This window comes from Canis lupus, chromosome 33, assembly GCF_003254725.2.
Source record: "Canis lupus dingo isolate Sandy chromosome 33, ASM325472v2, whole genome shotgun sequence".
Classification (NCBI taxonomy): domain Eukaryota; kingdom Metazoa; phylum Chordata; class Mammalia; order Carnivora; family Canidae; genus Canis; species Canis lupus.
In genome coordinates, this window is record NC_064275.1 from 8344625 (window position 1) to 8369320 (window position 24696).

General features: G+C 40.2%; 1 long non-coding RNA gene across 4 annotated transcripts in view; it reads left to right on the forward strand.

The window, feature by feature from the left end:
- Nucleotides 1–24696, forward strand: part of LOC112640019 (uncharacterized) — a 53000-nt gene that overhangs the window by 848 nt on the left and 27456 nt on the right. The window contains exons 2-6 of one of the 4 annotated variants that reach the window (XR_004811624.2): nt 9217–9321; nt 10299–10500; nt 10815–11018; nt 11294–11451; nt 16550–16598. This is a non-coding gene — a long non-coding RNA (uncharacterized LOC112640019). Of the gene's footprint in view, nt 1–9216; nt 9322–10298; nt 10501–10814; nt 11019–11293; nt 11452–16549; nt 16599–18687; nt 18828–24696 lie in introns of those variants that run through there. The other 3 variants (XR_003123815.3, XR_003123813.3, XR_004811625.2) reach the window with 3 other exon arrangements.

Here is a 24696-nt window from a genome sequence, read left to right on the forward strand (position 1 = left end):
CAACGAGACCCTTAAGACTCACTGCCTCAGAATTCTAAAGCTCCACCTGAACTCTAACTAAAGGGTTAAGTTCTAAAATGATAGTTATGCATTTTGCAAATTTCCTGTCCTTAGAGTCCCCCCTGGGGGTGACAGGGTTAGTGGTGAGCACCTGAGAAGCTCTTAGAAGATACGGTTAACTGGGGCTCATCCAAGGCCCGTTCAATCAGAATCACGAGTTGTTGGGGGGCAGGTATCGATACCTCTGTAAAGGTTCCCGCTGAATTTAAGGGGGAGCCAGGGCGGAAAACCACTGCATTATTTGAACCCCGCTATCAAGTATTTCCAGAGGTTTATTCGATGTTAGCGCTGTCCTACAATGTGGGATTAGACATGAAGAGGTGACGTGGGGGCTGTTAGCTGGAGGGGGGGCTCAGTCTGAGGACCAGGAAAAGGAGGACAGAACGACGTCCAGGAACATCCAGGAGGATGATGCTTTAAGGAGTTTCATCTGGCCCACAGGGTCGGGTGCTGCCCAGTGGCCCCATAAGGCCATGATTTCAAATGTGTCTCCTGCTGGGGGGGCAGGAGGACTGAAGGGGCCAGCTGCAGGGCCAGCTCACCTGGCCCAGGAGAGAAGGAAAACCAGTGTGGACTGAAATCCTATGAATCTTGGCTGTGAAGTGACAGGCTGAAAAGGGGATGCAGGGTCTAGGAGTTTTGTTTTCTTTTCCTTCCAGTTTTATTGTGATACGACCGACACATGGCCTCATATTGGCTTGCGATGCGCAGTGTAGTGATCTGATAGTGTGTGTATTGCCGACGATCACTGCCGTAGGCTCAACATCCCTCACCTTGCTGTTTTGTTTTGTTTTTCTTGTGAAGGGGACTTGGAGGATCTAGTCTCTCGGCCACTTTCCAGTACATAATACAGTATCGTTAACCGTAGGCACCGTACTGTACATTATCTCCCCGCAGCTTATTTATCTTGGATCTGGAAGTTTGTGTCTTTTTGACCTCTTTCACCCATTTCCCCTACCTCTACCCCTTACCCTTGACAAAACCCAACCCTGTCTCTTTTTCTAGGAGTTTGGTGTTTTTTTTTTTTTATTTTTTTATTTTTTATTTTTTATTCCACACGTATATGAGATCATACAGCATTTGTTTTTCTCTCTGTGACTTATTTCACTTGGCATAGTGCCCTTCGGGATTCACCCATGTGGTAGTAAATGGCAGGATTTTCTCCTCCTCCCCGCCCCCCCAACCCCTGGCTCCTCCTCCTTCTTTAGGATTTTCTTCTTTTTTATGGCTGAATAATATTCCTTTGTGTGTATCTCTCTCTCTCTCTCTCTCTTGCATTTTGAGTTTTTTTTTTAAATTAAATAGGTGACATCAGAGTGCATGTGCATGTTAAGGGGAGGGGAGTGGATGAAGATATAGGGGTGAGAAGGAATAATGGAGGACACATGGTTCTTTCAGAAAGCAGAAGGGGTGGGATCCAGAGTGTGGGTCAGAGTGATTGGAGAAGAGAGAAGAGACTCTGCTGTCACTGTGGTGGAGGAGAGGATGGAATCGCTGCAGTGGGTGCAGATAAAAGGGCACAGGCACGAGTGGGAATGCGGGATGTTTCCCTGTGGTGTCTCATTCACTGTGACATGGAAGAAAGTCAGCTATTCCCCTCTGAGGCCTCTGGAACTGTTGACATAGAGTGACAGTTGGATGTGAGCACATCCTCATTTCTCACCCCCCTCACTTTCTCCAGACACATGGAAGAGCGTGTGTGTGTGTGTGTGTGTGTGTGCGTGCACATGCACACTGTGTCTGGAGAGCCCTGAGCTGGAGGCGGTGTGGGAGCCCCTAGTCTCTGTCTGGGGCTGTCTCTTCCCATGCCTCCTCACCCCTCACCTCCACCTCACCTGCTTTCTCCAGGCCCATTCTGTCTTCCATTTTCTCAGGTTCTTTCTTTCTTTCCTTTGTCAGAATATCAGCCTTCCCTTGGCCGCCACCACCACTCTCATTAAGTTTCTGTTCCTAATTTAGTTATGAATGCTGAAAGTCTGACAGTTCATCGATATCTCTGGTACTTTTCCTGCTACGAGGCGAGCTGGTCGATACAGCGTGTGGGAGGCCGTGATAACTGTCGGACGTGGTTCTGGCCTTCTCAAAAACGGAGGCCCAGATTATATGGCAAGTGGAAACAGAGCCAGATTTTGGGAAATGGTGAGCTTTCATCTTCATCTTACTGTTTCTGTCTTCACTTCTCAACTAGGAAGCCTGGGAAAGATGTGGTGAAGGCCCTGAAAGAAGGGCTCAAAATATGGTCTGCAACAGCTGCCAAAAGGCAGCTCAAATTCAGCTTTCTTCTTAATGAAACCACAGGTTTGGTTCAGTACGTCTAACATCCTGCTTGAATCAGGGAGCCTTTGGACTCTGTTCCACAACTGGCAAGATGACTCACCTACTGGAGAAATTGATTAAGAACATTAAAGGAATTTTTAAATTGTGGTAAGGTACACATAACATAAAATTTGCCATCTTAACCACTTTTAAGAGAAATGTGCAGTGGTGTTAGGTATATTCACAGTGTTGTGTAACCAATCTCCAGAACCTTTTCATCTTGCAAAAGTGAAACTCTATGCTCATTAAATAACAACTCCCCATTCTCCCTACTGGCTGGCCCCTGGCCACCACGGTTCTATTTTTTGTCTTTATGAATTTTAACTATCCTAGGTACCTCATATGAGTGAAATCATGCAATGTTTGTCTTTTTGTGGCTGCCTTATTTCACTTAGCATAATGTCCTCAAGGTTCATCCATGTTGTAGCATGTGTTGCAATTCCCTTCCTATGTAAGGTTGACTGATATTTCATTGCATGTGTGTGCCACACTTTATTTTTATTTTATTTTATTTATTTTATTTTATTTTATTTTATTTTTTTAATTTATTTTATTTTATTTTATTTTATTTTATTTTATTTTATTTTATTTATTATTTTTTGCCACACTTTATTCATCTACTGATGGACACTTGGATTGCTTCTGTCTTTGCCTACTGTGACTAATGTTGCTGTGAACATGAACGTACAAATACCTGTTGGAGTTTCTACTCTCAATTCAATTTGAATTTGGGTATATACCTAGAAGTGGAATTGTTGAATCATATGGTAACTCTAATTTTAATTTTTAAGGACCTGCTATACTACTTTCCATAGAGACTGCAGCATTACATTCCTACATAAGAGTGAACATGGATTTCAATTTCTCTGCATCTACACAAACATTTGTTATTTTTTTTTAAAGATTTTATTTATTTATTTATTTATCTGGGGGAGAGAGAGAGAGAGAGAGAGAGAGAGAGAGAGAGAGAGAGACTTCCCCCTGAGCAGGGAGCTGAATGTAGGGCTTGATCCCAGGACCTTGAGATCATGACTTGAGCCAAAGGCAGATGCTTAATTGACTGAGCCACCCAGGCGCCCCTTTTGTGTTTTCATTAGTAGCTTACATGTGAGGTGGTTCTGATATGCATTTCCCTAATGATTAATGATGTTGAATATTTTTTCATGTGTTTATTGGTCATTTGTATATCTTCTTTGGAAAATTACCTCTTTGAGTCCTGTGTCCATTATTTAATCAGGGTTTTGTTGTTGTTGTTGAGATTAAGAATATTTTGAGATTTTTATGACATATATCTAGAATGACATAGTATGATCTATTGAACTCCAAGGCCTTTTATTTTTCTCCAGTGACTCTATCACAGTTCCTGTTGTGAAACACAGTGAGCTCCTTGAGATGAATCCCAATTTTAGGTAGCATTAAATGTGACTGTGCCCAGTTTTAATTTTAATTTATGATAATTTGAATCCACTTTTTTTAGATAAACCAGATGCTATGTCTCTTGACATATCCAATACAAAGGTATACTTTTTTTTAAAAAAAGATTTAATTAATTTATTCATTAAAGAGAGAGGCAGGCAGAGACACAGGCAGAGGGAGAAGCAGGCTCCATGCAGGGAGGCTGACGTGGGACTCGATCCCGGGTCTCCAGGATCACACCCTGGGCTGAGGGCAGCGCTAAACTGCTGAGCCACCCGGGCTGCCCCATGTCATGTGCTGATGACATGATCCTGCAGGAATGTTTGGATTTTATCGGGAGAAAAAGCTCGGTGTCAAGTATGCCAGTTTTACAATGTGTTCCTATGAAGTAGAGCTACACGGGTCTATTGAATAGCTAAGTGTAGTCATGCTTCAGGTGTTCTAGGGTGGTGGTGTGTTGTTGGGGCCAACAGCACCCATTGGAGTCATGGGGACTCAATGCTGGTGCAAATTAATGACTCCAGAGGAGCTGCATTGGAGTTCAAAGTGGCAGGTCCTCCCCAGCTTCTCCCCTAAAAATCTTTCAGGTCAAGGATATCTCTTAAGTACTGTACGTACAGAAGTTCAGGGCTTTCCTCTACTTTTTAGTGCCTTGGGAACAGATCCAAAGCTGCTCTTCTTGAGAAAAGTCTTATTTACCTATTGCTGTCCTTTGCCCACTCTGTTAAGGTCACACTACTGAGCAAGAGCATAAATCAGACTCTCATTTCCTCAGTGTCTACACATCTGTAGTCTGAGCATGAGACTCTCCTTTCAATCAGCCACAGAAAACAGGTAGGAAAATTATGAGCTCACCAGTAAACTCAAATTTGGATTGTCTTAGGTAGAAACCTGTGAAAGCCCCAACGAGTAAAATGATGTGTGAGAAATACACCCAAACAGGGAGGCTAAGCATTCATTCGTTTAGCTTCTCTCAGCAACCAGTTTGTGTTGAGTTGCAGTTCCCTGAACTTGGTTCTGTGGTATATGTTCTGGATCCACATGGAAAGTCCTGTGCCCAAACTAAGGCCTAATAACATTCCTCAACTCTTATTGAGGCTCTCTATAAGCAATGGCATGTATGGAACACTTTGAGTTTTTCTTTTTTCTTAAAAAAAAATTGATGAGGGGGCACCTGGGTGACTCAGTGGTTGAGCATCTGCCTTCGGCTCAGGGCATGATTCCCAGGTCCTGGGATCAAGTCCCACATTGGGCTCCCCCGCATGGAGCCTGCTTCTCCCTCTGCCTGTGTCTCTGCCCCTCTCTTTGTGTCTCTCATGAATAAATAAATAAAATCTTTAACAAAACTGATGACACTTCAATAAGCATTACACTGTTACCATATATATAAAGTTATACCTCGTAAATCATTTTTGGAGGAAAAAAGACTTTTCCAAAAGTAGATTTACTTGCTTACTTAAAAAAAAAATGAGAATAAGGTTATGTATTTTATTAAAGTTATATATTCTATGGTTTTCTTTGCTTTTACCTTTGCTGTCAGGAAGATCAGTTTAAAACTCAATTCTTTTTTAAGATTTATTTATTTATTTGAGAGAGAGAGCAAGAGCATGAGTGGGGGGGGCACAGGGAGAGGGAGAGGGAGACAGTCGTAGGCAGACTCTGTGCTGAGCTTGGAGCCTGACACGGGGCTCGATCTTGCGACCCTGAAATCTCCACCTGAGCCAAAACCAAGAGTCCAATGCTTAACCGACTGTGCTACCCAGGAACCCCCTCAATTATTCCTTTTAATCTGATTTTCTGTGTCAATATTTGCAGACTTTGGTTTTTATGGTTTGTGTATTCTTTTTTAACAGCTCCATTGAGGTATCATTTACCATATAAATCAGCCATTTAAACTGTACAATTCAATGGATTTTAGTAAATTGATAGAGTTGTGCAGCTATCATCATAACTCAATTTCAGAATATTTTCTCATCCCAAAGGATCCCCTCCCCTAGCACCAGACAACCATTAACCTACTTTCTGCCCCTGTAGATTTGTCTATTCTGGACATTACATATAAATGGAATCATACATTATTGGCCTTTGTGAGTTGCTTCTTTCACTGAGCATAGTGTTTTCAAGGTTCATCCATTTGGTAGCATTCATCAGTTTTTCATTTCTTTTTATTATTAAATAACATTCCATTGTATGGATATACCACGTTTTGTTTATTCATTCACCAGTTGATGGGCATTTGGATTGTTTTCAGATTTTGACTATTATGATTAATGCTGCCACGAATGTTCGTGAACTAGTCTTTGTTGTAGATATACGTCTTTACTTCTCTTGAGTAGATAACTAAGAGTAGAATTGCCGAGCCTTACGGTTAATTAATGTTAACTTTTTAAGAAATTGCCCAACTGTTTCCAAGGTAGGGATGCCATTTTACATTTCCACCAACAATGTGTGAACATTCTAGTTTCTCCATGTCCTCACCAATACTTGCTATTGTCTGCCTTTTGAATCACAGTCCTTTTAGTGGATGGGAGGTGCTATGTTATTACAACTTTAATTTGAATTTCCCTAGTGACAAATGACATGTATCTTTTCATGTGTTTATTGACTATTCACGTATCTTTTTTAGTGAAACGTTTATTCAAATCTTTTTTCTATTTTTAAATTGGGTCGTTCATTTTCTTATCATTGAATTATAAGCATTCTTTGTATATTCTGGCCATAAGTCTTTTATGAGATATATAATTTGCAAATATTGTCTTCCAGTTTGTGGCTTGTCTTTTTATTTTCTTAATGGTGTCTTGTGAACTGCAAAACTCTTAAGTTTTTATGAAGTCTAATTAATCAATATTTTGTTTTATGGGAAGTGCTTTTGATATCATCTCTAGGAAATCTTTGTCTAACTCAGGTCACAAAGATTTTCTCCAATGTTTTCTTCTAAGAATTGTATACTTTTATTTTTATTATTTTATTTTATTTTTTAAGTAAGCTCCATGCCTAGGCTGGAGTCCAATGCAGGGCTCAAACTCATGACTGCGATCAAGAGCTGAGCTGAGCTCAAGAATCAGACACTTAACTGCCTATCCACCCAGGCACTCTAAAAGTTGTGTAGTTTTACTTTTAGTAAGGAATGTTAGGTCTATGATTCATTTGGAGTTAATTTTTTGTATGGCATGAAGTAAGTGTCTAAATTAGTCCTTTTCCTTGTGGGTATCTAGTTGCCTCAGCAGCATATGTTGAAAAGTTGCTTGTGTAATTGTTAACTCTGCTTTTATTGCATTTCTGCCTTTAAAAGAAAGGTGAAGTAAGTAGGGCATAAAGAATTAATGTATGAATGAAGATGAAGAGATTCTTCTGTGTTGAAATTTTAAGCACTTACATTAGATAATGAACAGCTGGTTGATGTTTAAAAGAATAACTTGAACCATAATGTTATTTCGTTTCCTTCATCTCCCCCATTCCCTCCCCAACTCTCTACTGAACATCTGCTTCTCTTCTGTGAGAGGAAGTGAAAGATTTAGGTCAGGCATAAACACAAACTATCTTTACTGTATTGTTCCCTTTTAAGTAAAAAAAAAAAAAAGAAAAAAAAAATCCACCCTGCTGGGTCAGTTTAGCTCTGAATTACCCTATACCAACAGATCTACTGCAATTTTTGGAAGCTGGCTTTCTCCAGGAAGCAGAACTGCTGTTGCTAATTCTTGGTGTTATGTAATAAATCTAGGGGGTCACTTTCAGGGATGCTAACAGGAGTCAAGACACACCATCCTTCAAATATCACAGAGCTTTTCTTTATATTTGCTATATTGATGAATTTTGCACAAGAGGTACCTTTGGAGATATCGCTAGAGTTGGGAGCCTTCCCCATCCAGATCCCACATGTATGGCTAGAGGTAACCCCAAATAAAGACAGGTTCAGTTGACTTCTGGCTTCACTAATACAGCGTTGCAAAACCAGCATTCTTGGGGAAGTCTATTCCTAAAAAAATACCATCCATTTCACTATCTTAAGTCTTTGCAAAGAGCAGGATGATTATATCTTCTTTTGTGGAAATTTACTGAGTTCCTCTGTTTCATGGTGCTGACTTAGCAGCTATAACCGGGGGTACTTTTCTACTCTGGCTTTGCCGGAGATCACTCACAATCAAGACCGTGGCCTATCATCATCAACAATAATAATAATGCAATAGCTGATAGGGATACAGCATTCATTATACACCAGACACTCTTTTCTTGCCTTATATGTATTAACTCTTAGCTGTGCCCTGGAGGCATATATCAAAGCAGGCATTGTTGGAGGAAGTAGGTATGGAAGCCATTTAGTTAGTTTGGAGTATGATAAACTTCCTCTCATAAAATAGAAGGGAAGGCTCAAGACACTGCTTGAGGGATAAAGTGGAAGAGCATGGTCCTTTTTTGGGCTCCATAAATTTTTCCGCTCTAACACTCATTTTAGTAAAAGCAGCAGGTAGGAAGCACTGGTTTTCCTCACCTTGCTTTGGTTAGACATATTCTTTCTCCAGCACCTCCAGAATCCCCATCTACTTCCATTTCCAGGCACCCACTTCAGGAGCCTGGCTCTGGGCCACTCGAGGGCCACCCGGGGTTTGTCCATGGCAGGCTGGGTCCCCATCGGTGCAGCAGCCATTTGCTGGAAAGGGGCAGTTTCAGCATCAAGGGGGAGATCTTTTACAATTCTGACCCACTATTGATCAGAACCAGGAATTCCCCTTTAAGATTTAGTTAGGTTACAAACACTCTGGCTTTCTCTCAGCTTTTAGCCAGTTTTTGACATTTTAGTGTGAGACTCGAGAACAAGTTTCTTGGGAGGAAAAAAGAAAAGGGGGGAGGAGAGATTCTGGGGGCACAAGTTGTCAGAAACAGCAAGGAGGGGCCACAGTAGGGGGGAACAGTCGGGAGAGCCTTTGTGTACCTCAAAATTTTGCTGAGGGCCTTGCCCTGACAGCAAGGTGCAGATAGGTCTTTCACTGCTGGCCCCCAAATCTCACCAGCACTGTAACAATGGCCTCTACAAGCTGTGCTCTCGCCTTTGTTCTCTGACTCAGAGGAATGACTCAAATGGTGGGAATGTCCAGACATGTAAGAAAGGAGACAGGTTATTACAGATGGGGGTGGGGAACTAGTATGGGACAGGTGGATCCTGGTGGTATCAGACAAAATATGCCTTAGATGGCTCTGTCTTTCACAGATACATCGACTGATCCTGCTAAGTGAGGAACATGACCAAGATGGCCTTTTCCCCCTCCGCTTGACTAAACTTTAAACTGGGTTCCTACTGACAAGGGGTCACTCACCTCCCTTGTCTTAGAGCAAATATTTACTTCAGAAAACTTATAATTGTAAATTTTCCATTTGGCCATTTGAGATGTAAATCTTTTCCTGACTCTTGCCTCTTTTATGACCCAGAACCATCTGTTTTAAGGATCTAAGAAGCCATCTTTGAAATGCTATCATCAAGAAAGAGAACATCAAGGTCTCCCAGTTTCTGTAGGAGGGAAGGAGCCTGAACTGGTAAGTGTCAATTAGCAAACACAGATGGCCCAGTCATGGACCAGACTCCCCTAACATCCTCCAGCACTGTTTCTACTAGCCCCCCTCAGCCCTTAAAAACCCTCCTGCTTTTTTGTTCTAGGGAAGTTAAGTTCACTGTCCCCTTTTGTGATAGACCGGAATTATGTCTTCTTATTTGCCTGTTAAATTCTGTTCCATGTAATTTTTCCTTGATGTATAGAAACTTGCACAGTATTTTACCTAAACTGACTCTCCATGTGTTTGGAAAGCCATTAACTAAGAAGACAGGATAGCTTTATCACGGTACACTACTGTTTGGACTCATTGTTGAAGGTCTGACAACCTAAAACATTTCACATACTATTAATCACCTCCAAAAAATCCAGAACCCAAACCAGGATGCTTCCTATGTCTCTGCCTCTCTCTGTGTCTCTCATGAATAAACAAAATCTTGAAAAAAAGTGGGATTTGAACCCAGTCAATTAGTCTGTGAATCATGATATCAGTTTTTTTTTTAAAGATTTTATTTATTCATTCATGAGAGACACAAAGAGAGAGAGAGAGAAAGAGACAGGTAGAGACACAGGCAGAGGGAGAAGCAGGCTCCATGCAGGGAGCCTGATGTGGGACTTGATCCCAGCACTCCAGGATGACACCCCGGGCCGAAGGCAGGTGCCAAACCGCTGAGCCACCCAGGGATCCCCTGATATCAGATTTTAAATGATTGTCTTTCAAGGTTTCACTGAGCTACCTTGTTAGGATACTGGCCCAGAGGGAAACCTGTATCTCCGGAAGGAATTAAGGAAGAACTTCTGTCAAATTGTGTCTCCATCCCACCTCCCAGGAGCATTTAGTATTCCTTAGGGAACCTCATTAGTATGCCCCAACTCTCCTTCTCTTTCGTACCTGTCACCTGTAATTTCTGCTTTGGGGCCTGGCCCAATCCCTTGAAACAGCCACGCTGATCTTCATTTCAGGGTTGCTCTGACAAGGACAGTTGGGGATCTCCCCTGGTACTTCCAGCAATGCCTTCAGTGGACCATGAAGATGGTAGCAACTTCCTCTCTGACTCATGCATAGGAGGAGATTCCAACATTTTGTCTGTCGTTCAGTCAACCATCCACCTATTAGCAGCACTTGGGTGATGAATACAGGACAACTCAAACAGTGCACGCTGAGGTGATGTTACTCACTCACAACTGATGACGTCAGGGGCACAACAATAAGTAGAGCATTAGAAAGCAGACAGCAATGGCTTCTACTTATTCCAAAATATCAGCGATGCCACATAAACACATGTTAAAAAAAACCTAAGCCTTTCTAGCTCCCTTTCCTTCCTTGACATGGAAGGAAAAAGACCTTGCCAGACCTTTCAGTAGCTTTTGGATCAGCATGCTTTAAAGCATCACAGACAAAATTTTAGAAGCACTGCCTAGAAAATGTAGTTCTGGGACTTGTTCTGAGGCAGGTGACAAGTCTTGTTTTTACCCTAGAGCCTGCCCTTCTCTCATGTGGAATGCAGCGAGGTTTTATTTTGTGAACCTGTGGAAAGCACTCTGTAGGTTACATACCTGAGCTGCGTGGATTCGGGGGGACAATGGTGAAGTCACTAAAATGCCTCCAACTCTTCTACTTTCTCCCCATCGGAGAGGCTCCCTCTCACTAGTCCTATCACATATACAGCTCTTATCTTGGAGGTAACATGACCATTTTACTTCTGTTTATTGCTGGTGTCACCTCTAGATATTTTTTAGTATTGATGAGATGTTTTGTAGAAATCAACATATAGTGTCCTAGACAAGGAAAGCTTTAAGTGATTTAAAATAATAATTTTCCCTAAGTGTAAGCACTTTGTGGGATGTTTGGAAAGCACAGAAAAGAAAAGAAAATTATAATCCCATCAACCCAGAAGCAACCATCGCTAACAGGTTTTTTGTTTTTGTTTTTTTCCTTTTGGTCTTTTATTCTGTAGCACTGATGTTCTCAAGTGAAAAGACATGGTTGCCGCCCAGAAGGAACTTACAACTTTAAGGGCAACACCAATGAGAAAAATTAAAACAAAATAAGATAAAAAACCAGATAACACATGGAATGATGATAATGATGATAATGAGGATGATGATGATGATGGTAAGGAGGAGCAGCTACAATCATGCTATGAACATATCTACTCAATTTTTATTTTAAAATAAGAAAATCCTAAGAATTCACATAGAAAGTCAATTTAGGAAAATTAAAGTCTTTCTCCGAAGTTCCTGGTTGCACAAGTTACAGTTAATTAGTGGCTACCAAATAGTAAATGGATGAGCATAGTCAAAGCAGCTAATGAATAAATTGGGGGTTAATTATGAGCTGAGGAAGTCAGAAAACAAATCTGAGATGATTTGATACATATTCTGGTTTTGGTAGGCTCGTTGATTTCTCCAAAGTATCTGTGAGACCCATAGTGCCTGGACCCAGTCACTTCCTGCTTTGTCAGGCCCCCCCCCCCACTGTGTGCCCTCAGGCAAGTTACTTAACCTCTTTACTGTTACTTTTGCATCTATAAAATAGGGAAAGAAGGTTGTTGTATTAAATGAGGAAACCCATCCGATGGATTTAACACAGTCCCTGGTGCATAATAGACACTCAAGAAATGTTAGGCATTATTAGAAGTAGTGTAAGGCCGTGGTTAAGGAAACAAGCCCTGGTCAGACTGCCTTGCCACTCTTGTGGCTTTTTTCTACTTGCTTGTAGGAACAGATCATCAACAACAACCTCTATTTAAATACACTTTTTGTCTCAAGAGTTTGAAAATAAACGTTTTTTGTCTTTGAATTGCTTTAAAATAATCATGAATTTATCAAAGTAGGCATTCATGAAGTGCTTCTGGGAAGTCCAGAGTTTTCTAAAGAAGACCTTTTCATCATAAAAGGCTCTTAGAGAGTAGCAGTTATTTACTATTAATGAAGCCATATACATTTTCACCACTAAGATGGCAAAACCAAAAAAGCAGTTCTTTCCCTTAGAAAATGTAATGTTGGGTAAGTTTGGAGTCCATTACAACTTTTGCAGCCCTCAGAGCTCTCCCTATGGTAGGAAGTTGGAGAAAAGAAGCAGAGAGAAACTGAATTGATGTTACACTCTGTGACATTTATGGAAAAGTCACGAACTTTTTACCCAGTATTTACCTAGTCAACATACTTGGGTTTCCTGGGCATTGTTCTTTCTTCAGAAGACCTTGCTATGAATGTGGGAGGAGCCTAGTGGTTCAAAATTACTGTTGGTTCCTCTTGAATTATTGTGGGATAGGATCTTACTACCCAGAGTATAGTCTGGGAACCAGTAGCATCAATATTATCTGGAAGCATAATAGAAATGAATAGTTTTTGGTTCCACTTCAGATCTAGTTAATCCCAACTGCATTTTAATATGATTTCTGGGTGATTTGTATGAACATCATGTTTTGAGGGGCTTGCAAGTCCCAATGGGTTAAATATCCAACTCTAGATTTCAGCTCAGGTCATGACCTCAGGGTTGTGAGATTAAGGCCTGCATTGGGCTTCGTGATGAGTATGGAGCCTGCTTAAGATAATCCCACTCTCCTCTCTCCCTCTGCTCCTTTCCCCACTTCCTCTCTCTAAAAAAAAATATTGAGTAACACTACTATAGGCACAACTGGACAAAGTATTTTTTCTCTTATAAGATAGTTGTTGAAGCGTTGATTAGTCTCTATTCCCAGAATATCCTCTCCTACCAAACAATCAGTTGCTTCCCAGGCTCTCTCTTCACAAAAGCACTGTCAGGACAAGTCTGATTAGAGATCCTCCAAACAGCCAGCAGGAAAAAGTTTTGCTCGTTTCCCCAGCCAGGAGATGAAAGACACAAAATGAATCTGGGACATACCAACACGCCAATAAAACTCCATAAATCTGAAGTCTGCATTGTTCAGCATTTTATTACTGTATCAAAGCACTTTTCCTGGCCTCACTGTTGAATGACCAGAAAATGGTGTTCAACTAATTGAAAAACCCGGCAATAAAATTCATCAATAACATCTTCATTAGTAGGGGGCTATTGACCTAGAGAACTGAGGCTGACCTAAAGACCTAACAGGAAAGAAACACTCCAAAACAACATATCCGGAAACAGCTTTTTAGATGGGAGTAAACTTGCTTTTGTCACCCTCATAACCTTCATTTTCTGGAATAGGGATGTATCTACAGAGCAGGATTGTGGCAATTTCCTGGTGAGCATGACTAGTAATAATAGCCTACATTTGACAACATTTTATGATTCACAAAGTACTATAACAGTGCTTCTCAAACTTTAATGTGTGTATAAATTACCTGGGGATCTCGCTAAGACGAGGATACTAATGGAGTAGGTCTGCAATGGGGCATGACTTGCTGTTTTAACAAATTCACAGGTGGTGCTCCTATTGCAGGTCCACAAACCTTATTTCGTGGAGAAGGCTCTTACCATGACTTCTCTTGCGATTCACAGAAATTCTGTGAGGTAGATATAGCTGGCATTTTTTTTCTCTTTCCCCATGAGAATATTGGCTTTAAGATGGTAAAAATTTGCTCATCACTATATCCCAAGTACCTATAATAGTAGGCGCTCAATAAATTTTTGTTGGATGAATGAATGATTGCATTTTAATTTTACAGAGGAATTTGAATAATGCTTAAACCAAAGTCACAGTCTAATAAGGGGGAAAGCTGGCATTTGAACCCAAGAAACCACTTATGTCAAAATTTGGTACCAAATGAATCTACTTTGATGGTTTGACTTTCTTTCCCTTTTTCCTTCTCCCCCTTCTTCTCCTTCTTTGGTAAATTTTTTTGAAGGAACTTTTAAAAATTAAAGTATAACAGAAGAATGGCCCAAATGTAAGCATATAACTGACTATTCTTTACGGTGGGAACATACTCATGGAACTAGCTCTGTAGATACCTATCTCATACCCACTCCTAGTCATTACTCTCTTCTTCAGGGTCAGTTTTGACCTTGATAGAAGTAGAATTTTATAATATATCTTCTCTAGTGTATGCCTTTTCTTACTCTGTATTAATTTTGTGTTCCTGAATATAGTAGTAACTTGCTCATTTTCACTTTATAGTATTTCATTGTGTTTATTGTGTGTATTCCATGAACATACCACAATTTATCATACATTTCACTGCTGATTAGCATGAGAGTTGATTCCAGTTTTTGGCCACTATGAAATAGTGCCACTATGGACTTCTTGTATATTGTTTTTGGTAAACATATGTACATATTTCTTTGGGATATGTATTAGAAATAGAGTACTTCTGATTTTTGATATATTCAGTTATTGTAGATACTGCTAGCCAAACATTCTTTCAAAACAGTTGTATTAATTAATTCCTTCATCTTTTAAAACATTTTTAATGTTGATTAATTTTCCTAGGTAATCATTAAAATTCTATTTTACCTTTACTGCATGAAGAGCTATGATGAATTTTATTGCTGTGACTTTTGGATCAGGATGGTGGATTGAGCACACACATTTATTTTCCTTCCTTCAGAACCTCATAAAATGACAATAAGTAGATTTTTTTTTTGAGAAAGGTATAAACCTAAAAGGATAAAGAAAATGAGAGAGGAAATAATAACACAATTTGGGATATTTAAGAAAGCTGAATCCTACACCAGCAGATAGTTGGTAACCTGATTTATAGAATATAATCCCTAAAAGCTTGAGGAATTGGCACACAAGTGCTTCTGGAAGAGGGGAGGTAGTGTTAAAAGGGACATTACTGATTTAGTCTATTTAAAAAGCAGTTAGATCCTCTCCTCCAACCCACAGATTCAGAATTGTTTTCTATTCCAATCTACATGGAGGAAGTCTGAGGAAAATGATCCCTGGAGAGTATAAAACAGAGGGTCCCTGCACTAGGATTCGTCAGACACAGTTGAGGGTAGGAGTATGATGGTGAAAACTTAGGGATTAAGCAAATTATATCCTGAATACTGGGACCCCCCCCTCCCTGGCCTCTTTTGCACTCAGCTTCCAAATGTTGATAGGAAGGCAACTATATTCTAGGTAGGAGACTGGAAGGTCCTTCTCTAGGAGCTCTACTAGACCAAAAAGAAGTAATAGTACTGATATTTGGGGACGAGGATCTCCAAGGAAATTGTCCAGCTAGATCAATAAGTACAGTGAACCCACGGTAGTCAAATACCAACCATGAGCTCAGAACTTCCTACCAGCTCTTTTAGGACCCAACTCATATATGAGTAGGCAAGCAAGGTCACCATATAGCTAGATTAAGATTTCAGCATAAAACATAGAGACCAAAACAAACACACAGGAAAAAAGCAACCTGGAAGAAAAGATTTTTCAGGGGAAAGAGTATTCAAAAAAGTCGTTATTAATGTTCTCAGAGAGAGATAAGTTGGTATTTCACTCATGAAATAAGAACAGGTTGCTTTAAAAAAGAACAATTAGGGACACTTAGAAATTTAAAATATGATTACAGACCTAACAAGCTCAACAGGGACACCAGGGTGGCTCAGTCAGTTAAGCGTCTGACTCTTGATTTCAGCTCAGGTTGTAATCTCAGGGTCGTGAGATGGAACCCTGAATCAGGCTCTGCGCTGGGTGTAGAGCCTTCTTAAGATTCTCTCTATCCCTTTCCCCACCCCATCCTCACTCATGTGTGTGGGCACACTTGTACGCTCTCTCTCTCTCAAAGCAGCCCCCACCCCAAAACCTCAACAGAACAGCGTGAAGATAAAACTGAAGAAATCTACAAGTTGAGCTAAACAGAAAAGAGTTGGAAAAGAGAAGAGAAAATATAACAAAATTGGAGGACCAGATCATGGGGTCTAATCCTTTATAAATAGGAGTTCCAAAAAGAGAGAAAGAGGGAAAATAGAAAGGAGGAATTCAGTACTCAAATTGTTAATAGAAAGGATGCTTCAGAACGAATGAAGGGAGGTCCTAATAGCCAGGCATTGGTGGTAGACAACAGCTAGGCACTAATGTCCAGAAGTAAGTAAATCAGAAGGGGATTTTATCAAGAAGATGAAATTATAGGCTGACACTGTGTTCACAATAAGTTGATGGGAATTTCAGACATCTGGAGGACAGTTCGGGATTGAATTGTGATGAGTAAATAGAAAACTGAGTATATGAGTAAATAGGGAAAAAAGCAGCAGTTATTAACTGTTCTCCTATCTCCTCCCCCTGCTCTGGGTCACCCCCCACTCCAAAAAGAAGAAAAACTTGTCCAGGAAAGGAATCAAGTAGACCGCATGTCTCAGAGGTGAGTGGCCTGTGCATAGTCACCATAGTGCGAACAATGACTGTTGATCTAACCCAAATTTAAATTACAACTCTATTGAATGAATGCAGGGGTGGAGGTGGTTATGGGAAAAGTGTGTGTTTGGATGAGTGTTAAAAAAAGCTAAGCCTAATATTCCCTGGTAGAAAATCAATAGACAAGGACAATAACTGAAGAGCCAACAAAATTACAAAATATGTGTCTTATTTAGTGATAAATTCCAAAAGAAACCTCTGAAGGAGATGAAAGAGGCTGCCTCTGGGGGGGAGGGGGTAGCTATTTTTTAAGATAGTCTTGTAAAATAACTACATGTATCTTCAAACTATGTGAAAGTATATAACTGATCAAAATAAAAAATTAGAATGAATTTTATTATAATTATACCAACCAACCGATGGCTCCTTAACTTTCTTAAGGTTTATTTATCTATGAAAACGAGCATTTCAATCCATAATTAAAATACATCCTATTTTTGCCAGTTGTTCTGTTCTCTGTTCTTGGGGAATCCTTTGTAGGCATCCCAAGGATCTTATTTGTAAGTGATTTCCACTGTTTCTCCACGCTCGGGTTCTGGGCAATAGCAAAGAGGACCAAAGAGAGGGAACAGGAAAAGAAGGAGGACTTTCAGAAGTTCCTACAATTGGATGATCTGCTAATGAATAGGGTGAATCCTTGGCCCTGGATAATTCAGAATGAACACACTTCCGCTCCACTCAGAGCTAGAGCAGCAAGTTGACTCTGGGTGGCTTACGCAGCACAGTGCCCAGTGTGGAGAAGGACTCTTGTAACAGAATGAGAGAATCATGGCCCTGTCATTGATGCAGATGTTCAGGTGTGAGTCATTGACAAATGATCATTCTTCCTGTGACATGAGCCTGGTCCAGGTGAGGCTGGTCCTTCAAAGAAGGAAAACCCAACATGGTGCAATAGGTATTGCAGGTAAGATGGCAGGTGTCACTGGGGACATAAAGTTGCCTTTGGCTTGAGTTCCCTTGGACTGCAGTCCCACCTCTTGCTTATAACCCCTCTAATGCTAGTGAGCAGTGCCTCAAGGACTTCAGGGGGCCTCCAAATAACCTGGAGATCCCCGAATCCCTCCTCTAAAGATTCTGATTTAGTAGGTGTGGCAAAGGGCTCAGAATTTTCCTTTTTAACCAGTTCCTAGGTGATGCTGCTGCTGCTGAGTGTGAGGCCCACACTTTGTGAAGCACCAAGTGGTGAATTTTTAAAAAAGATTTTATTTATTTATTTGAGAGAGGGAGAAACAGACCAACATGGGGAGAGGCAGAGGGAGAGGGAGAAACAGACTTCTGGTTGAGCAGGGAGCCCGCCTGAGCCACCCAGGCGCCCCCCAAGTGGTGAATTTTGAGAGGTTCAGATGAACAGCAGAAGACTTGAGTTTGAAAGAATGAGTGTGTCAGCAGCTCACAGGGACTGTTTTTGCTTTAAAAATTAAATATATCCTATGAACAGAGTAGTGTACAGGATGTATTTCAACAAATATATATCTGCCCAGTTTAAGGGATAATGTTTTAAAAAGCCCAATATACCCACCAACCAGATCAGGACTTGGAACATTCCAGGACATTAGAGTACCCTTGGGGTGATGTGGTTAGCTAATATTTTGTTTATTTTTTTAGTAGCTAAAAAATAATTCGTGATTGAGGTCGGCTAGTAATTTTCCTCTTTTGAATTGCTTTTGTCAGTTTTTGGAATCAACGTTGTGCAGAGCTCACAATCAGAGTTGAGGAGTAGTTTTTTTCTCTTTTCTGTACTCTGGAATAGTTTAAGTGCAATTCTATTATACTTAAAAATCAATTTATATGCATTCAATAGCCAAATATCCTCACACCATATGAAGCGAGATATGTCATGGAGGCCAACACAAGTGACCTGACTGCTGATTCCGTATCTTTCATAATTACAAAACTTTTAAAGTTCCTTTTTGAATCTGGTTTTGTAAGGGATGTATTTCTAATATTTTTCTATTTCCCCCAAAGTTTTCAAATCTGTTTTTGCTTTTTACATTTCTTTGTTGTTTTCTTTTTCAAGATTTATTTATTTGTTTTAGAGAGAGGAGAGAGCCTGAGCTCAGGAGCCTGACCACAGGGATCCATTTCACCACCCTGAGATCATGACCTGAATAGAAGCCAAGAGTTAATGCTGCCCCTTCAATTTTCTTTTAGAAATTGAGCTATAAGGGACATACAGCTTTGTGTAAGTTTAAGGCATAAAATATATTGATTTGATACGTTTATGTATTGCAATATGATTACCTCTGTAGCTTTAGCTAACACCTCCATCATGTCACATAAATGACCACTTCTCTTTTGAGTTTTTGAGTTGAGTTGAGTTGAGAATATTTAAGATCTAGTCTTGTAGCAGTTTTGAAGTGTATAATAATTGTTATTATCATACAATCATTATGCTGTGAATTAAATCTCCAGAGATGAGGTACCCAAGTGGTGTAGATTTCAGCTGGGGTCATGGTCTTCAGATCATGGGATTGAGCCCCTGTTGTGCTCCCCACTTAGCAGAGAGTCTGCTTCTCTCTCTCCCTCTGTCCCTCCCCCTGCTCATGCTTTCTCTAAAATAGATAAATCTTTAAAAAAAAAACTCCAGAAATTATTCAGTTTCCAGTGGTGAGTTTTTACCCTTTAATAACATTACTACCCCCACCTCCCACCGCCACTGCCCCCCACCCCTGCCCCATGGCAGCCCTGATAACCACCATTCTACTCTTTCTATGCTTTTGTCTTCTTAGATTCCACATATAAGTGATATCATACAGTATTTCCTTCATTCCCTGTCTGGTTATCTCACTAAATACAATGCCCTCAAGTTCCATTCATGTTGTTGCAAATAGTAGGATTTCTTTCTTTCTTTCTTTTTTTTTAATGGCTGAATAATATTCGTCTGTGTGTATCTTACAACTTCTTTATTCATCCACTGACAGACACTTAGGTTGTTTCCGTATCCTGGCCATTGTGACCAATGCTGTGACAAACATGGGAGTGCTGAGATCCCTTTGATATCCTGTTTTCGTTTCCTTGGGATCAATGTCCAGAAGTAGGATTGCTGGATTATATGGTAGTTGTATTTTTAGTTTTTTTGAGGAACTACCATGCTGTTTCAATTTCCATTCCTTCCAATAGCATATGAGGGCTCCCTTTTCTCTACATCTTAGCCAACACTTGTTATTTCTTATCTTCTTGATGATAGATGTTCTAACCGGTTGTTGGAGGAGGTCATAGAGAGGACATGACTTCTGGGTGACCATGGAGCTGGGTTCGGGCAATTGGAGGTTCCTCACCCCTGCCCTGTTCTTGGAATGTATTTCTGCCCTCTGTCCCCACAGCCAGAGCTGTTTTCAAGGATGCAGCCTTGGGAGAGCAACGTGTTGCCAAGACCATCCACTCCACGTTAGTGTCTAAACCCAGTTAAGATCTCTAGGCACACGTTTAAGATTCTGGTGGGCGGTGTAGCCCTCTACTTGTCTTATGGCCACTGGAAACAAGGCTCTACATAAATTGTCTTGTTTATTAAACCTGCCACCTGCCAACTGGCAGTGGCCTGCTCTTCTTTCTTCGGCCTCCCCTTACCTTCTGTGTGCCAGGGCCAGTTTCTGCACATCATCTCCAACACTTGTTATTTCGTGTCTTTTTGATAATAGTCATCCTCACAGGTAGGATGTAGTATCTCGTTATATTTTGATGTGCATTTCCTTGATGATGAGTGATGTTGAGCACCTTTTCATGTACCTATTGGCCATTTGGATGTCTTCTTTGGAAAAATGTCTATTCAGTTCCTCTGGCCATTTCCTTTTTAAATTTCTGGTATTACTTGTGCTTTTATTTTCTTAAACCAACTAGAGGTGGGTAAATTGTGTTAATTTTTAATTCAACAATTTTCAGCTTTGTTAATTGTCTCTATTATTTGTTGATTAACCTGCCAACTTATTTTTATTTTTTTTCTAAATATGTTTTTTGGCTTCATTAACCTGTCCTTCCCTTGCCCCCCCCCCCACTTTTTTTTTTTAGCTTCTCGAGGTTGATGTTTAGCACTTTAATTTTCAGGCTTTCTTCTTTTCTAATATAGGCTTTTAGGGCTACCAATTTCCCTCTAATTTCTGCTATAGCTGGATTTACCCAATTTTGTTTGTGGTACTCTTATTATTCAGTTTTGTATTTTTCCTGGTTTGCAATTTAATTTCTTCTTTGACCTATGAACTACTTAGTTTTTTGATTTGCAAACATACGGGATTTTCTAGTTATTTTTCTGTTAGTGGTGTCAAGTTTAACAACATTGTGGTGTTGTTAAGAAACAATGTTTTGAATGAAAACAATATTCTGGGGTTTTTTGAAACTTGCTGTAAGGATGAGGGTGATGTGCTTGAAAAGTGCGTTTGAAAAGAAAGTTCTGCAGTTCAGACTGCATTGTTCTTTCTCTTTCAAATACATATTTATCTTAATCTTAATTATGTTTGTTAGTTATAGGTAATTAAATATCTTGTGTTTTTGCTGATTTTTTAATATTCTTTTTTTAAAAAAGATTTTATTTATTTATTCATGAAAGACACAGAAAGAGAGAGGCAGAGATATAGGCTGAGGGAGAAGCAGGATCTCTGCAAGGAGCCTGATGTGGGACTTGATGCGGGATCCCTGGATCACAACCTGAGCAGAAGGCAGACGCTCAACTGCTGAGCCATTGAGGCGTCCCTGATTTTTTTTTAATATTCTTAATCTATCAAATACAGAGAGATTTGTTAAACTATCCCAATATGATATTGCATTTATCTATTTCTTCTGCTAGCTTTTGCTTTAAATATTTTGAAGTGTCAAAATTTGCACAAAAATTTAAAATTATTTCTTTCATATAAAATGTACCTTTTGTTATTATGAAGTGACACCTTTTAAAAAAAGATTTTCTTGTTTTTATTAGAGAGAGAGAGAGGGAGAGAGGGAGAGAGGGAGAGAGAGCATGCAAGTGGGAGGAGGGGCAGACGGGGAGAGAGAGGGAGAGAGAACCTGAAGCAAACTCCAGGCTGAGCTGAGCGCAGCTGAGCCCCAGCTGAACTTGCCCTTCACGCATCCCAGGCCAAGTACTAGGTATGTGATTAGAATCCATACTGGGGCAGCCTGGGTGGCTCAGCGGTTTAGCACCACCTTCAGCCCAGGGCCTGATCCTGGAGTCCCGGGATCGAGTCCCACGTCAGGCTCCCTGCATGGAGCCTGCTTCTCCTTCTGCCTATGTCTCTGCCTCTACCCCTCCCCACCCCCGGGTCTCTCATGAATAAATAAATAAAATCTTAAAAAAAAAAAAAAAAAAGAATCCATCCTGAAAGTGCACCCTCTTGTCCCTGCTATTTCAACTCCTCCTCCTGAGTCACCTCATAGCCTTTGGAGTCATGATAGCTGAGGGCCTGGACAACAGTGAGCACAGACAAGTCATCTCTATGTTTTCTGTTAAAATTCCCGGCCACCAGACGGAGGAATGTAATAGCATGTTTGTTGTTTTATGCCCCTCACTGTATTTTGGGGTGGTTTGCAATGCAGACAGATGACTGAACCAATAATGCCTACACCCAGGCAGTTGGGAGCTCGCTTTCCCCAGTCTATCACCATTTCTCTCTCTATTCAGAGCCATTAATCTGCAAAGGTCAGGAAATCAGGATTATTTGGCTGGATCTAGAAATGTGTACACAGTAACCGCTGCTTTCGCTTTGACTTGAGCTTGGCTCGGGACCTTTGTAAACTAGCTGTCAGGCTGAGCAGAATCATTCATTTTAAAGCATGAAATGTGTCCAGGCTTTTCACTTGGAAGATGATTGCTCCCCATGGATGGGCTCATCCATCACAACTAGCTTTCCTCTTTGTGTGGCTAAACATATCAGATGATAATCTGGGGAAATTTGGTGTCTTTAGTTTAATCCTGCTCTATTCATTTGCTTCTGAAAAGCAAACAAAATAGCACTTCCAGGTTTATTCCTCTTGACATGGACTGTTAATTTTAAAATGTTTCTCTGAGGCAGTCTGCATTTTCTTTTGAGGAGATCCTAGGAGAAAGGCGGCCTTACAGGCTGGCTAAATGTCACACTTGCCAGGTTTCAGACTGTGCCAAAACTTTAGCCTTTTCTTTTTCCATTGAAGTACTGGAAAGCATTGTAGTACTTTATTGAGGGTGATGAATGATATCTATTTAATAAGAACTTTAGCACTTCTATTTTATCCTCATTGCTTTATAAAACAGGGCTTTATTTTCCAAACCTTTCCAAATGTGTTTCCTCTTCTTTATTATCATAAGACCAGGTGCTCAAATCCTTGACTAAACTTATTGGCAACATTTATTCTACTAATTTTTTAAAATTTAATTTAATTTTTTTTTTTTAGTAAAAGGTGAAAGATGTATCGACCTGAAGAGAAACCAGAGTATTATTCTTTTTTCTAGGCAAATAAAGCAGAGTACTCTGCTGTCACTCTCTAACCTTGGATCACTTAGAGTTCTGAACTGTTGTAAACATCCATAGGGAAAGTCCTGGAGAAAATTAACCAAGAGTTGGCAAGGAAAGGAACTGGGCTTTGTCTGGTTAATTCTATCTGCCATGTCTCTTGGGTTTCCTTTAGCTTCATTTCTTTTTCTTTCTTTCTTTCTTTCTTTCTTTCTTTCTTTCTTTCTTTCTTTCTTTCTTTCTTTCTCTTTCCTCTTTTTCTTCTTTTCTTTCTTCTTTTGCCTAAGAACATGATATAAGACTTCTATTTTTGTTTCCAATTTTTTGCCTTTTTTTGTATATATTTTTTTATTGGGATTCAATTTGCCAACATATAGCATAACACCCAGTGCTCATCCCATCAAGTGCCCCCCCCTCAGTGCCCGTCACCCAGTCACCCCAACCCCCCTCCCACCTCCCTTTCCACCACCCCTTGTTCATTTCCCAGAGTTAGATCATTACAAAAGGTGGCTGCTGCCTTTTGCCCTCAGACTCGGCTCCCCACCAGCCCCCTTCCATGTGGCAGTCATGTCCATCTGTGGGGCCACAGGCTTTGTCTTCCTTGTCGTTGTGTCTCCGTTGCCTAGCATAGTGCCTGGTGCATAGCTGATGTACAAATATATAATGAGAATATGAAGGGAAGGATTTATTTCCTATGAATGGTAAAAACAAGCAGATTTAAGAAAAATAAGAGAGATTGCTTACAGTTTTTCTGAAGACTTTTCAAGCTCAAGAAGGTGAATTTTCAAAGGTAATTTTTTCCTCCAGGTATTTGAGAACGGTTATATACATATTCAGTGCTTTAGAGGTAAATTTACTGTCCATAGGAAATGCATATTATTAGAAACATTTATTTTTTTTTCAAGAAACTAATATTGAGTTTTTAGATTTCAAGCCATTATGTGTGTGTGTGTGTGTGTGTGTGTGTGTTTTAAGATAAAGCTGCCAAATCTTTGCATGTAAATGGAAGTAAAGAGGTGGAATCCTAAAATTAGTAGAAGACCAACAGTCAGTGAATCCAAGTGGCTTCCAGGGCCTGAAGGAACCTATGCACCAGGGAGCCTTACTGTCAGGGCCAGGATCAAAAACGATTTCATGATAGTGCATCAGACCTAGAGAGGTGAGGGAGGGAAGCAGTGCATGAAAATTGCATAGTTTGGTAATAAACCACTTAACTGGAAATATCTTCTCAATTATTCTCTCACAGAAAAGTCAAATACGGATCTTCCTGGACTTAGGGTTATATCCTGATAAACCCATAGTAAGTTTAAGATACCATAATTGAAAAATCCATTTAATATGCCCAACCTGTTGAACATCCTATCTTAGCCTCGTTTATCTCAAACATGCTCAGAACTGTAGCCTATAGTTGGACAAAATCTTCTAACACAAAGCCTGTTTCATGATGAAGTGTTGAATATCTCATGTGATTTATTGAAGACTATACTGAAGGTGAGAAACAGAATGGTTATAGGGGTACAGAATGGTTGCAAGTGTATTGGTTGTTCACTTTCATGATCACGTGGCTGATTGGGAGCTGAGGCTGGCTGCCTCTGGCTGGCATCGTAAGAGAGTATCTCATTGAATATTGCC